The sequence below is a fragment of the Bubalus bubalis genome, chromosome 21 (genome assembly GCF_019923935.1).
Source record: "Bubalus bubalis isolate 160015118507 breed Murrah chromosome 21, NDDB_SH_1, whole genome shotgun sequence".
NCBI classification, from domain to species: domain Eukaryota; kingdom Metazoa; phylum Chordata; class Mammalia; order Artiodactyla; family Bovidae; genus Bubalus; species Bubalus bubalis.
Window position 1 is genome coordinate 30,973,333 of NC_059177.1, and position 16,281 is coordinate 30,989,613.

The 16,281-nt window shown below is 37.4% G+C and overlaps 1 long non-coding RNA gene across 2 annotated transcripts in view; it reads right to left on the reverse strand.

Annotated features, from left to right (window-relative positions):
- LOC112581125 overlaps window positions 1-16,281 on the reverse strand; it is a 470,843-nt gene that overhangs the window by 314,355 nt on the left and 140,207 nt on the right. The window contains exon 3 of one of the 2 annotated variants that reach the window (XR_006547413.1): window positions 1,266-1,423. The exons of the other annotated variant lie outside the window; for it this stretch is intronic. This is a non-coding gene — a long non-coding RNA (uncharacterized LOC112581125). The remainder of the gene's footprint in view (window positions 1-1,265; window positions 1,424-16,281) is intronic. 2 annotated transcript variants of the gene reach the window in all.

The following is a 16,281-nucleotide window of genomic DNA, read 5'->3' on the forward strand; positions in this document are numbered from 1 at the left end:
CTAATTTTAAAACATATCCTCTATTTTAACATGACTTTTCTAATAGAAGGTTAACTTAAGATCAGAGACTTTTTTTTTTTTTTTAATAACTGGCACAACACTGAGCATAGAGTTAACTCTCAGTAAAGATTCACTAAACTAAAATGGTACAGACATAGTAATATGTATATTATATACAGTACCATATATAGTAGATATAGTATATGTAGGTACTATAATAATCACATCTTCAATAAAATATGTGGATGTTAGATCAGTTTCATCTTGCATTTCTTTTTTAAGTAAAAATGAATGATTTAATTGATCCAATCTTTTTCTTTCTAGTTTATATTGTTAGAACACTGATTATAATAAATTGATATCTTAAATGTGAATAATACATTTTATTTGTATTTGTTTTTTTCTCATCAGTATTATATATTTTAAACACGGAACATAAGTCACTGTCAACAGATCATAAAAATTAGTTAAAACCTGGAAAGTCAATTCAGGACAAAACAAATCACATAATTCTCTTAGAAAAATGTAGAAAACATTTTAAATTTTATTTCCATTCTCTTGTTACCTCCTCAATAGTCTTTCTTGTATGTATACTACAAGATAGGGTTTGGAAACCACATTAAGAAGCAAACTTTCTGTATTATAGGAATAATAAAGAAGTCATTAAAAAAAAAAAAAAACAGGCCATAATTAGAAAAATGGCTACAGGAGTTAAAAAGGAAACGATAGTGACCATAAGTTACTAACGTCTGGGACAGCAGACCCAGCACCCACCCATCAATATTTTATGTATGTTTTATTTGCCTATTTATTTCAGAGTTCAATAAAAATTACATGTTGCTATGGAAACATGAAAAATCACAGATACCTGCTCTACTCAGAGGTATGGCTTTTCACTTTCTTAATGAAACTCACATTTCATAGGGGCTTAAGCCTTGTATTTGGTCATAACTTTTAGAAAGTGAAATTTGTCATAGAATGACCTATTAGTTATTTTTTGTATTTGTACTGATTTAGCTGAAGTGCTAGAAATAGTCCACAAAAATTAATAAATAGAAAAGCAGACATCTACAGCAAGCTAAGTAAAATCTCCGTCTTCTTCAAAAGTCTGAAATTTTCTTTCTCACACATAGTCTCTAAGGGAAGGCCCACCTGTGGGTTACATAAAATTCTTTTTAAAAAGGAAAGAAAGTGATAGCTTGTTTTCACTCTGAGAGGGGGCCCAGAAGACCAACGAAAAAAAAAACCAAAAAACAAAGGCTCACCCTTCTTGAGGAGACATATTTCAACTCTCTTGTATTTTCAGAATCCATTCCAAGGGGACCAAAAATTCCACACCAAGATTTCCTGGTGCCCGCCACTGGTGCAACCAGGACCTATGATGTCTGCACAAGTGTCAGAGAGGTGGAGAAATCCTTCAAATCTGTTAAATGCGGAATAAAGAGGAGAATAACTTGAATTAAATTCCTGTCCCCACTTGAAATAGACTCTGACTGTGCCTCTGTACCTGGCCCTGATTTTTGCATGAAAATATTCCTTTTGTCCCTATCTGGTGCTAGTCTTCAAAAAGGAACAGGGTTTAAAAAGCAGGAAATAATGTGAGATTTTAAGCAAACAGTTCAATATTCTTTTAGAATGCTCTCTGTATTCAAAAGCACTTTGATTTATATCTTTAGGAGTCTTTGAAACTGTACCTCTTTTAAAAGACCATCCCTGATTTTGGGTCTTTGTTCCTTTATGAGCTTTGTCCCTGATATCTAATATAGAGACCCGAGAGGCATGTTGTTAAAGGAAGGAAAAATAATTTTTAAAAGCCTGGCAAACTGTGTTAAATATGCTTTTGAAAATTAAGTTTAATATAAAGTTCAATATCACCACCGCCATTGAACATATTGTCTGGGCCAAATAACTCTTCCGATAAAAATATCCTTTGTTTTCCTGTAATGTAATTAAAAGTGAGCCCAAAAGGGCAGCAATAAATCAAGGTGCACAAAAGCAGAAAAATATTATAATTAATATTTAACATAAGTTTTGATTGCTTTTAGAGTATTAAAAATACCAATTAGAGTATATATTCAAAGTTGTCTTCCGTTCCCATTGCACAATGTAAGGGGCTATTTTTAATTCTGGATACTACAAACCAAATAATACATAGGCCCTAATTAAATAAAAGGCTGCAATTGAATTGAGAGTTTCTGCTGATGTCATATATAATGAGAGCACAGCTCGAGGTATGAATGAATGGCAGCCAAACCCTGAGAATGAATTACAATGTTAGCATTCAATCAGGGACTAGGTATTGTTATTTGTAATAGATGTAAAATGATTATTATTATTTTTAAATACAGACAAAGGGAAGGAAATTTGAATTCAAAAATCTGAGACTAGGAGGCAAAAAGATTAGAAAGTATGTGATTAAACTGAATACACTGTATTGGAAAATGAAATGTACAAATTTACCAGTGAATAATTGCCTTATATATTATATATAGATAAATAGCTAGGTATAACCATATCCATATCTATGTGAGGATAGATATGTGCAGAAAGTCTCTAAATAGAATAAGACTTTCAGTTTGCAGGCACTTATTTTAAAATACTAAAAAGAAACATGATATAATGAAAGGGTAAAATGGTATATATTTAACTTATCTAAGATTCTGCATAAAATGGTATGATTTACAGCCTCCATCAGAACATATCAAAGATTCTCTTCTAGAATCTTATTTTCAGAGGCACATTTTAATCTCTATATATGGGGAATTAAGCCTTTAAAGCCAAATGACCATTTACTGTTGAGTATTGCCAGTATGCTTGACTCAGCATAAGACAGAGAAAATGCAGTGTTTACCCTAAGTGGTTTCAAACTAAAGGGAACAATGAGTTCTCTCTCTTCTCTCTTCCGTCCTCCTGCTCCCTAACTCAGATATCACTATCTTACAAGTGCCCAAGAATGTCATTCCTGCCTTCCTCTCAGTTTGTCTGGCCACTCCTTCTCTATTATTGCCATTGGAATAAAATTAAACTCTAGATCAGTGTAATACGCATTCCACTCTAGAATGGAAGTGTGCAGATCGCACTTAAAACACCAAGGCAGACAGAAAGCCTGAATGTTTTGCGGGAAACAACTAGAACCAGGGAATATTAAAAAAAAATAAGAAAATTAATATATGAAGACACTGTGATAAAAATGAACAACAGTAATATAATAATGGGATAATTCTATAGAATAATTCCACTAGTTCTACAGGACCAGTGTGTCCTTGTTAAAATATATATCAGTTGAAAATACTACTAGTCTAACAACTTAGCTTGCTGTGTTCAGTTATTTGTCAATGTCACCAATCTAGAATAGAGCCAGTAATAAGAAAGTAGCAAAGGTTCCGAAGTAGTCAAAAGCTATACTGTAACTTAAGTAGTGAAATTCATGCCATACATCCTCAAACTTTAGTGTGCAAGACAATCGCCTTGAATAGTTGTTAAGAATAGATTGTCGACTTGAACAGTTCTCAGAGCTACGTGACCTTGGATATGTCTCCTACCCTCCCTATGCTTTTGCGTCTGTAACATGGAGATCTTTCATGTCTCTAAAACGGAGATCATAATAGTCCCCACTTCTAGCATAAGGTTTAAGTTAATATCCGTGGAGCTTTAACAGTGACTAGTCAATATTAATCACTAAATAAATGTTAATTATTATTAAATGATGAAAAAAATGAAGTAAGCTCCCTTTAGTAATCTTTACTGCTTTAAAAATTATTTTGAGACAATTTCAGACTTAACCAAGAGCTGCAAAAAAGCCCAAGAATTTCCCCTCTCCTTTATCCTGCTTCTCTTAGTGGTGCCAGCTCACATAACCAAAATACAATAATCAAAATCATAAAACTAATGTAACACTATACTATTCACTAACCTAGAAATTTTACTTAAATCTTGCCAACTGTCCCACTAATATTCTTTTTTTTCCCACCCATGATATCCCACTGCATTTAGTTGTCATGTTTGCTTGATCTCTCCCAATCTGGGACAGTTCTTCAGTCTGTATATTTTATGACTTAGGTATTTTGCAGAGTCTAGTTAGAATTTCTTTTGTTTACTCTTCTTGAATTACAACTGAGTTACAATATTGTGTTAGTTTCAAGTGTACAGCATAGTGACTCGTTATTTTTTTTAGATTAAATTCCATTATAGGTTAGTATAAGACATTGAATACAATTCCCTGTGTTATACAGTAAATCTTTGCTGTTTATCTATTTCATGTACAGTAATTCGTATCTGCAAATCACATCCTTCTAATTTTCCTCCTCTCTCCCTTTTGGTAACTCTGTTTGTTTTCTATGTCTGTGAGTCTGTTTTGTATACAAAATCATTTGTATTATTTTTTAGATTCCATATATAAGTTCTAACATACAGTATCTGTTTTCCTCTGTCTTACTTCATTAAGCATAATATTCTCTAGGTGCATCCATGTAGCTGCAAATGGTAATACGTAATTCTTGCATTATGGTTGAGTAGTATTCCTCTGGCACCCCACTCCAGTACTCTTGCCTGGAAAATCCCATGGATGGAGGAGCCTAGTGGGTTGCAGTCCATGGGGTCGCTAAGAGGTGGACACGACTGAGTGATTTCACTTTCACTTTTCACTTTCATGCATTGGAGAAGGAAATGGCAACCCACTCCGGTGTTCTTGCCTGGAGAATCCCAGGGACGGGGGAGCCTGGTGGGCTGCCATCTCTGGGGTCGCACAGAGTCGGACACGACTGAAGTGACTTAGCCGTAGTATTCCTCTGTGCATGTGTCTGCATGTATTTGTGATGTATCTTTAGCTAATCATTTGTTGATGAGCACTTGGGAGGTTTTCATGTCTTGGCTTTTGTAAAGAGTACTGCTATGAATATTGAGACACATGTATCTTTTCAAATTAGAGATTTCATTTTTTCCAGATATATTCCCAGGAGTAGTTGTTGTTTAGTCACTAAGTTGTGTCCAAATCTTTTGCGACTCCATGGACTGTAGCCTGCCAGGCTCCTCTCTCCATGGGATTCTCCAGGCAAGAATATTGGAGTGGGTTGCCATTTCCTTCTCCAGGGGATCTTCCTGACCCAGGGCTTAAACCTGCATCTCCTGCATTGCAGGTGTATTCTTTACCGCTATGTCACCAGGAACGCCCATGGAGAGGGATTGCCAGATCATGTGGAAGCTCTAGTTTTAGATTTTGAAGGAACGTCCATACCCTTCCATAGCGGCTGCACCAATTCACATTCCCACCAACAGTGTACAATGGATCCCTTCCCTTTACACCCTCTCCGTATGTGTGTTAGTTCTTCCGTTGTGTCCAACTCTTTAGGACCCCATGTACTATAGCTCATCAGGCTCCTCTCGCCATGGAATTCTCCAGGCAAGAATACTGGAGTGAATTGCCATTCCCTTCTCCAGGGCATCTTCCAAACCTGGGGATCAAACCTGGGTGTCCTGTGTTACAGGCAGATTCTTTGCCTTCTGAACCACTCTTTTGCATTTATTATTTACAGGCTTTTTGATGAAGACATTCCAATGAATGTGAGGTAATACATCAATGTGGTTTTGATTTGCAGTTCTCTAACCAGTAGCAATGTTCAATATCTTTCCACAGGCCTATTGGCCATGTGTATGAAGGTGAAAGTGGAGAGTGAAAAAGTTGGCTTAAAGCTTAACATTCAGAAAACAAAGATCATGGCATCCGGTCCCATCACTTCATGGGAAATAGATGGGGAAACAGTGGAAACAGTGTCAGACTGTATTTTTCTGGGCTCCAAAATCACTGCAGATGGTGACTGCAGCCATGAAATTAAAAGACGCTTACTCCTTGGAAGGAAAGTTATGACCAATCTAGATAGCATATTCAAAAGCAGAGACATTACTTTGCCAACAAAGGTTCGTCTAGTCAAGGCTATGGTTTTTCCTGTGGTCATGTATGGATGTGAGAGTTGGACTGTGAAGAAGGCTGAGCGCCGAAGAATTGATGCTTTTGAACTGTGGTGTTGGAGAAGACTCTTGAGAGTCCCTTGGACTAGCAAGGAGATCCAATCAGTCCATTCTAAAGGAGATCAGCCCTGGGATTTCTTGGGAAGGAATGATGCTAAAGCTGAAACTCCAGTACTTTGGCCACCTCATGTGAAGAGTTGACTCATTGGAAAAGAGTCTGATGCTGGGAGGGATTGGGGGCAAGAGGAGAAGGGGACGACAGAGGATGAGATGGCTGGATGGCATCACTGACGGACGTGAGTCTGAGTGAACTCTGGGAGTTGGTGATGGACAGGGAGGCCTGGAGTGCTGCGATTCATGGGGTCGCAAAGAGTCGGACACGACTGAGTGACTGATCTGATCTGATCTGATCTGATGACTTTTTTGGAAGAAAAATATCTATTTAGGTCTTCACCTACTTTTTGATTGGGTTGTTTGGTTTTTCAAAATTGAGTTGTAGAAGCTGTTTTTATATTTGGATATTAACCCTTTGTCAGCCGCATTGTTTGCAAATATTTTCTCTCATCTCATAGGTTGTCTTTTTGTTTTGTTGACAACTTCCTTTACTGAGCAAAAGCATTTAAGTTTGATTAGGTCCCATTTGTTTATTGTTGCTTTTATTTCTTTTGCCTTGGAAAATTGATCTTAGAAAATATTGCTACAATTTATGTCAGAGAATGCTTTGCTTATATTCTCTTCTTAGAGTTTTATGGTGTCATGTCTTATATTTTGGTCTTTAAACCATGCTGAGCTTATTTTTGTATATGGTATGAGGCAGCATTCTAATTTTGTTGATTTACATGAAGCTTTCCAGCTTTCCCAGTACCACTTAGAGAAGAGACTATCTTTTCCCACTGTACATTCTTGCCTCCTTTGTAATAAGTTAACCAACTGTAGATGCATAGGAATGGGATTTCTTTATACTAGTTTCCTATTGCTGCTGTAACAAATTACCATAAATTTAGTGGCTTAAAACAGCACAAATCTATTATCTTACAGTGCTAAGGATCAAAAACTCCAAGTGACTTAGAGTCCCAGATCAAGATGTCAGCAGGACTGTGTTTCTATTGGAGGCTTGTGGAGAAAATCTATTTCCAGTCTCTTCCAGCCTCCAAGCCTCCTCTTCATGTTCCAAGCCATGTGGTCACACATCACTCTAACCTCTGCCTCTGTGGTCATGTCTCCACCTCTAACTCTAACCTCCTGTCTACCTTTTATAAGATGATGATTACATTAGCCCAACTGGATGATCCAGAATACTCTTCTCATATCAATAGCCTTAATGTCAGCATATCTGCAAAATCCCTTTGCCATATTTGTTGTTCAGTTACTCAGCTGTGTCTGACTCTTTGTGACCCCATGGACTGTAGCACGCCAGGCTTCCCTGTCCTTCACCATCTGCCAGAGCTTACTCAAACTCATGTCCATTGAGTCAGTGATGCCATCCATCTATCTTGTCCTCTGTTGTCCCCTTCTCCTCCTGCCCTCAATCTTTCCCAGGATCAGGGTCTTTTCAAATGAGTCAGTTCTTCGCATCAGGTGGCCAAAGTATTGGAGTTTCAGCTTCAACATTAGTCCTTCCAATGAATATTCAATGACTTCCAATGACTGATTTCCTTTAGGATGGACTGGTTGGATCTCCTTGCAGTCCAAGGGACTCTCAAGAGTCTTCTCCAACACCACAGGTCAAAGGCATCAATTCTTTGGCACTCAGCTTTCTTTATAGTCCAACACTCACATCCATACATGACTACTGGATAAACCATAGCTTTGACTAGATGGACCTTCGTTGGCAAAGTAATGTCTCTGCTTTTTAATATGCTATTTAGGTTGGTAATAGCTTTTCTTCCAAGGAGCAAGCTTCTTTTAATTTCATGGCTACAGTCACCATCTGCAGTGATTTTGGAGCCCAAGAAAATAAAGCAGAGCTAGGAAATATTATATATATTTATACATGCACACAGATAATGATTAACACAGAAGGCCTTATGATTTCATACTGATATTTTCAATTCAAATTCAGGGTCACAGATTTTCCTAACTGCCAGTATATTATATCTTATATGCTGAGAATCCTGGTTCTCAAGGACACCTGGAATGATAGAATTACAACTATCTCACAGTCACCCATTGTCTTTATCTTACATGACAAACACAACTCTCTTAGAATAATTATATGAACAGTACCATCACTAACTGGATTCCTGAAAATGGTTAAGTATCTTTTTTTGTTTTTTGCACTCCCTCTCCTGTTCTTCCATCATTTCTTTTAGAATGGTACTAAGTCTACATGAAAAGAGCATGTCAGCTTAGTTATACACATCCACAAAAGTCCTCTGATGATGTCTGGTCGTTTTGGTTGTCAGAAACTCCCTGAAATCTGCACTGATGCCACTAATAGGCAGATATGGTGGCTTTGGTTGTTCCGTCCCCATCCTGTTGCACTTCGGAGTGCATGGGGCTCATCTCACTTTATCTTATTGCCAACACTCTCTCCAGGGTTTGGGTGCAGCTTCCTAGTTGTTCTGGTATTTCTATGCAGGAACTGAGTAACATCTAAAAACTAGACCATACCATAGTTGCCATCTTTGCAAAATTCTGTCCTAAATATTTTTAATGGATTATTTCACTTAAGGTCACAAGCCTAGAAATTAAGTCTTTTTTTTCCCTCCAAAAGCAATCGATTTTAATACCTCCATTTTCCAATATCAGAAAACAGAAGACTGAAAAAGTGATAAATACTTGTCTAAGATCAAATAGCTAGCTACTGATGGAAAGCCATTTGAACTCGGGTCTATCTGACTCTTCAGTCCATATTTCCTTGCCCTAAGGACACATGGCAATAATTTTATATATAGTATAAAGCTTTTCCTAATATAAGATAAACTAGAGCTTTGTGACTTCTAAATAAAATAAGCCTTCAAAGGAAAATTTCAACATACTTCAAGTTGTAACAATCTTACTTTCTACCAAAAAACATTGCATGTAGAGTCATACATGCACACAACTTTCAGAAATTATGTATAATCACTAAAGAAATTTCCACTGGGTCATTAAAAACAACAACAACAACAAAAACTCCTTCATGAATGCTCTGTTACCAGTCAATGGATTGCTTTCAGCAGGTCTTTAGTCAAGACTAAGAATAGGCGGTATCATTTGTGGACAGAGAATAAGACAAATGGTCAGAATTCCTAGGTTTCATTCTTGATTCTGTCATCAGCATACTGTGTGGCCTCCTGAAAGCCCATTTAGTCATATGATTATAGACTCCTTCAACACTGACATTAATTCACTCGTGCAAAGTTAGTCTCTGGTATCTAATGTCCTTCGACATCATCTTGAGACAATGGTTGTAGCAAATACGATAAGAGGCACATAATGGATTATGTATCAATGACATAAAGGAGGCATGCATAATAAGGAGTGGAAAATAAATTCGAAGCAAGTATGGGAACAATAGGGGAATTGTTTCATTCTTTTCCAGAAGAAAGAAAAGCATTTTTATTTTCAAAAAGCCATTCATGGACAAGGGTTTCATCAATAAACTAATTTCTCTGATTGCATTGGTCGGAATCTGAGATGGATTCTTATACATGAGAAACTTCCACAGAAAATAGCCTGTTTTCAACTTCAAATCTGTGGCCTGGCAACAACAGTGCCAAAGAAAACCCAAGGTTATTGAGGAGGAAACTATTTGAGATATACATATAGTTGGATATTCTGCTTACTAAGAGCTTAGCACTGAAATACACATTGAGGTGCTCAAAGTAAAAGCACAGGAACAGCAGAGAGTGCTGGGAATTTAGGAGGCTTCAGTTTCAAAGTTCTAAATGTTCAGGCAGCTGCTCAGGATATGTGTAATGAGAATTAAAAGGTAAATCCACACTCTGAAATCTTCTCCTTCTCCCTCTCACTCTCAGAAACATATTCCTTGAAGTCTGTTTAGAAACAAATTTAGAATTATTGTGTAATGCTTTTATTACTAACATCTATCTATGCCAAGTTATATAGATTATGGAAACAAATAAATCTCTCTGGCTTGGATTCTTTCAAAATGACTCAAAACCTTGACCATACTTGGGGATTTTCTATGTATTCACAGGGAGGAGACGTGGAGAAAAAGACAGCCAACAGGTGAAATGCTTTAGAAAAAGCAAAGGAGCCAGGAATCATGTGAACTGTGTCCTGTAACTTAGATGATCTGGTTACCTAGCTATCCTTGATCATCCTTCACTGTGAGCTAACATTTTAGAGAGAATTTCACCTCGTATGATGGAAGTTTCAAACTGGTTTTTTTTTTTTTAATTTTAAATATGGGAGAGGGGAGAAAAAAACAGTAATAGAATCACTTCATGAAAAGGCAAAACGTGTTAATTCATTACAATTTGAGGCTAATTATGTACAGATGACACTAAGTAGTAGTACTTATATATCAATCACAGTGTCTTTAAGCTATAAGACAAGCAGGGAGGATACAACATATCAAGACTTGTAAATGATTCATTCAGTTTAGCCTTCCTATGAAAATTCTTCTCAGGATCCAAAAGTTTAGATGCTCTTGGGTTGAAATGTGGTGGGAGGTGTGTTGGGGTACAAGGAATTCTCCTGACCCTTCCTCACCCCTCAAAACCTATCCCATCCTTCTGCACTCTGGCATTTCTTCTGTTCATTTCACTCCTCAATCTCACTTTGGAAGCACATGCATCTTAACTGTTTAATGGTCGAAGTTTAACATTTTCAGAATAATGTTACAAACATAAATTCCAACTTCAGTCATATAACTAGATTAAATCTAGAACCAACAAGTAATATGGAAGAGAAGCAGCAGAATCCAAGGAGACAGGATATATGTTTTGAAGTAAATGGCAGCTTGGGTAGAGTTGTGAACATAGAATCTCTTCCAAAGCAGCTAAAACTGTACTGTGATGTTTTCTGGAAACACATGTTCAAAAGGATGAAAGATAATGGTGCTGCTGATGATGAGGAAAGATAGCACAAGATAAGAGAGGGAGAATGAAATTACTCTTCCTAGACCTGGTTGTGGTTTGTAAAATCTGGTGGCCTCCACTAAAATTCTGGTGTATTTCTGTAGGAGACAGACATCACTGGTTTTATTTGTAAAATGGCCTTCTTTCCACTGGAACACTGTCCCTTATCCACAATGCGGTTATTGTAGGACTATCAGTTGCAGAACCCAGTATGTATGGTGTTGAGCACATGACCTAGGGTCAATCAATTCTATGACATCTCATCTTTTTGGTCACAGTGAGTGACCAATCATGTGACTTGGGCAGATACAGCCCTTTATATATATAAATAAAATATATAAATACTGAGAGATTCAATAAATATGTAAATTCAATATATAAATACTGGGAGAGACAAGTTCCTCTTCCTTTTGGATAACAAGCTATGCAGGACAAGTGGCTGAAGCTAGAAATAACTTTCTTTCATGTGAGAGGGTATGGGATCATTTACACAAAAAAGGAGAAAAACAAACATGCAGAAAGAATCCAGCTGCATCACGTTGCTGAGAAAGCCCTGACACTATCTTTGCAAGTTGATGAGAGAGCCTTTCGCCATCTCTGAATCCAGCACTTCTTAAAGCCAGCTCAACAGCTTAATTTTAGGTTTCATGAGGCAATCAATTTCTTCTCCAATCGCTTTAGGTTTTATTAAGGTGGCTAGTTTGACTTTGTCTTTTGTTACATAAAATTAGAAGAGCTTTGACTAATAAGAAATGAAAGGGCAAAACTATTTTTTCCCACTGCATAGTTAAAAACCCACAAGATAAGAAAAATAATCAATTATGGTGGGTAAATTACTTTTATATCTACTTGACTCATATGACCATTTACCAATAACTGAAACAGAAGTAGCAAATTTGATTAATGAAACTATATGGACTTGAAAGTAGTTCAACAATAACAAAAATAATTATCACTAAAATAGGTACATGTATTCATTCACCTGGAGTTTAGGTGACAGGTTGATAAACTCTTGCCTGTTAGCAAATATCTGTGGCTTTGTGGACCATACAGTCTTTGTTATAATAAATCAAATACACCACTAGGGCATAAAAGCAGCAATAGACAATACATTGAAAGTAGCATGGCTGTAGGCCAATAAAATTTTATTTATAAATACAAGTGATGAGCTGCACTTGGCCCATGGCCTATAACTTGCCAACCTCTGTTTAAAAGATCAACTTGGGACTTACCTCAATTCACTTCACCACGAATTCCTGAAACAGCTACATTATATTAGGTAACATATTTATCCCTACAAAATATTCAGAGCTGTGCGTGGAAAAGTTCTGACCCTCAAGAAGTTTGCATCATAATAGGAAAAGAAGGCAAATTTATCCCTAAATTATCATTCAAACCAAATATCAAGTGTCTTAAAAATAAAACAAAATTACATGAAAGCCCAGAGGAGAAGATTAAGTCTACTGAGAGCATTTTCCCCCAATGGCCCAGAAAGATATGATTTACTCAGAAAAAAACTTAATCCCATGTTATTCTAAGTTGCTTGTGACAGGGAGAGAAAAACATAATAATTGCATCCCCTTTCTCGTTTCTTGTCCTGAATGGTAGATTCTCTGTCCTACTCCGTGAAAGAGAATTCTGTGTGTCTCTGTGTATGTTGACCTGAAATTAACGATGGGAATGTAGAATTCAAGATGGAGGTCAGCGGCTGGTGACAATACAGCTGTAAAAAAGAAAGAAGGTATATAAGGAATGTTTTCTTATGTGTCATGAAGATAAAAAGGGAAAGCTTTCTTAAGTGGAGTACATTTTAGTCTGCTCTGTATACCCTGGAACTTCCTAGGTCCTGTTCCAGATTTGGAACAAAATTGTTGGGAACAGAGGATTGGGAACAAAATTATTGGGAACAGATTATTAGTCTAAAAAAAAATCTCTATGTGTCTGAATGTTTGGAGTCAGGTTTCTGTTGCTTTGGAGGGAGACTATGTGACAGAGGGCATTTAGATGGGAGGGACAAGGCCCAGATGAAATGGATGTGAAATATATAAATGACATTAGATGTTCAGAGACAGAAATGTCTTTGGAAGAACAAGCAGTATGTTCCTTTTCAAACTGTTTTCTGTTTAAGTCAGGTCATGAACAAGTGGGTGGAGACAAAGGCAAGAGGTTCTGTAGGCTGGACTCTGGGACCCTTGCCCTCAGTTGAACCAGGCCTGCTAGGCTTGTTTTCATCTGTTTTATGTACTAGGGTTTCATGGAAGACAGTTGAAAAGAAAGGGGCTAAGGCTAGAAAAAGAAATGCTTCAACACTATCAAGTTAGACTAGAGATGTCACACAGGTTGAGTCAGAGCTGGGACTAGATCTCACAGTTAGTTCCCTTTGGACTACCCAGGATGGTTCTTTCATGTGTATTCTCAAATAAGAAGGTGAGCTGCCCGAAGACATAAAGGGAGTTAAACTGGGTTCAAATAATCAGCTCTGGACTCACTTGTTAAGTTTAATATTAGAATCCCTGCTACGGCCAACTGCTGTTTCCCGTCTTTTTGCTTGGACCAAAGAGCTATATACATATTTACTGAAGCAAATTGCCAGTGTTTGTGCCTGGGTCTGATAAATGTCAAATTCCACCCTCCTTTGGTATACAGCTCCTTGGAACTGAACATCACGTCAGCCGCTTCAATAAGTGCTTCTGCATTTTCAGCAAGAGCTGTCTTCAGGCCTACTGACCATCTAAGAAAGGAACCAGATTGTCCATCTTGAGTGTAGTACTGAATCTTGGGACAAAAGGCTCCAAATGAATCTGGTTAGTCTCCGGGGCCATTTATAACTTCACTCTTTCACACTATGGTTTACTTTTCCCTCCTACCACACTTTCATTCTGACTTGTAGAGGCAATCCAAGAGTCTTATTTGTGTTCATATTCAGTTGGGCATTTACTATATAAAATTGTTCCATCTTACATGAACTCTGTACTACCTTGCTTTGATCACTTCCATCTGAAAAATTCCATCTGAGTGGTTTTTGGTAACCTTCTCTGATTCAAAGGAAGTAAAAGATGTCTATCCTATGAATCAATGTTTATTTCTCTGATCAATTACTAAGTTACCACATTAGTCCCCATCATAAAGAAATCAAGTGAGATTCCAGACCTCATCGACAAAAAAGCTTTAACACCTACAATGAAGAAGATGGGAAAGAGATGAATAACATTAGTAAAAAGATTGAAAGTGGGAGGACTGATTAGATTAGGCTGTCCACAAGTTCTTTTTCTTCAGACACATATCCAGAGATAAAACCTTAAGTTCAGTTTTTACTGATGTATTTTATCCACTGTGTCAGTAAACAACTGTCTTCAGGGATGTTCACCAAGAACACTAATCCAGAATCACTTGGAAAACTCTTTAGGGTTAATGACCAATGGTCCCCACAGCTCTAACAGCAATAGCATCAACAACCAATATTTGGAAACTGACTGGGTTCTGGGCTCTGCTCTAAGCAGAAGTTCAGCATCTACTGAGTGTCAAAGAATTATATTCCAACTATCTCTCTTTAAGCTTACCTTGAAGCAAAGAGTACAAAAAGCACAAAAAAGTACTTCTACAACCTAAGATGCCGTACCTCTTAGGAAAAACACAACCTACAGAAATTGAAGAGCACCAAGTTAGCCTCCTGGAGGAGGAAATTACTACCCACTCCAGTATTCTTGCCTGGAGAAACCCGTGGACAGAGGAGCCTGGTTGGCTGCTGTCTATGGGGTCACACAGAGTTGGACACAACTGAAGTGACTTAGCAGCAGCAGCAGAAGTTAGCCTCAAGAAAGTTAACAATTTTGAGGGAAAGACTGCCACACTGAAGAACGGAATGGGCAGTATCATGAAATAGACAATGGCATATCATTTCCTTTATTTTCTTTAAAGTGTTTGCATTTTGGTCAGTTAACAAATTTATCAAGCATTAAGCTTCCCTGGTGGCTCAGACAGTAAAGAATTCGCCCTCAATGCTGGAGACCTGGGTTTGATCCCTGGGTTGGGAAGGTCCCCTGGAGGAGGGCATGGCAATCCACTCCATATTCTTGCCTGGAGAATCCCCATAGACAGAGGAGCCTGGCAGGCTACAGTTCATGCAGTCCCAGAGTCAGACACCACTGAGCCACTCAGCACAGCACATGGCACTTTAAGTATCCCATATTTTATGCAACTTTTCAGAAAAGTCTGTATGATGTGTTGACCACAAACCTTTTTCTGAATTAAAGATAGATTAGGAATATCACAAATTAGATGACATGGATTTTTAAGCAAAACCATTAAGTATGTATACTTAATATTTCATGACTTTTGTAGGTGATCCTTCTTACCTAAAACCAGGATAACATATTTTAAGAACAAAACGCTTTCATCAACACTCATTTACAGCTATAACATTAAAGCGTACAGATTGTACAGGAAATAGAAAAGTTTTAAGATTTCGCTGAAAGACAAATGACTTTTAATGTTTTTTTTTTTTTACATAAATATTTAGTTGCTGGCATAAAGGCTGAAGTATCAGAAGCCAGGGGGAAGGAAACTGTAACAGTCATAAAGGTAACAATAGGCTCAAAATATAAAAAGGGCCAATTCAGTTGGTTTAAAAAAAGAAAAGAAAGCACAATAGCACACCAGTAAGTTCACCTATTATATAATTACAGGTTTTGTATACAAGTGCAGACAAGCAGACAGAATAAAAACCTCCTCTAGGAAATCCAAAAAACTTGGCAGGTCTGGCCAGGTGGGATGTGATGCTGGTATCAACAACAAAAAGAAACAGACTGCAACCGGGGTTTGGCCTAAGATGGAATTTGGCTTCTCTTTGCTAAACAGCAGTTTGCTGCAAAACTCTGAGAAAAAAAAAAGAGAAAATGGAAAGTGCTAGAGAATTAAGGCATAGAGATCAGGTAATGAAAAAAAAAAAAAAAATGTTGTCAGTCACAGGTTTTGCCAGACAATGTTTTTGCCTTCATTTACGAGAACAACTCATTTGAGATCTTCCAAGAACTTCAGAAGACAGGCAATTCACAAACAAAGCTCTTCATCAGAAGGCAAAGGAGGAGACAGATAAAACTGGTTTTAGAACATGAAGCTATGGTGACTATGTACAACCCACTGATGCGTTTTAGATTCAAAGCAGCTCAGGTATGACTGGGGTTATAGCAACTGATGAATCCAGATTTTGAGAATTTATGGGTAGTTTATTTCCTTCCTAGCACACTGATCTTTCTGCTCAGTTGTTTTCCACATATTGTGTTTACTT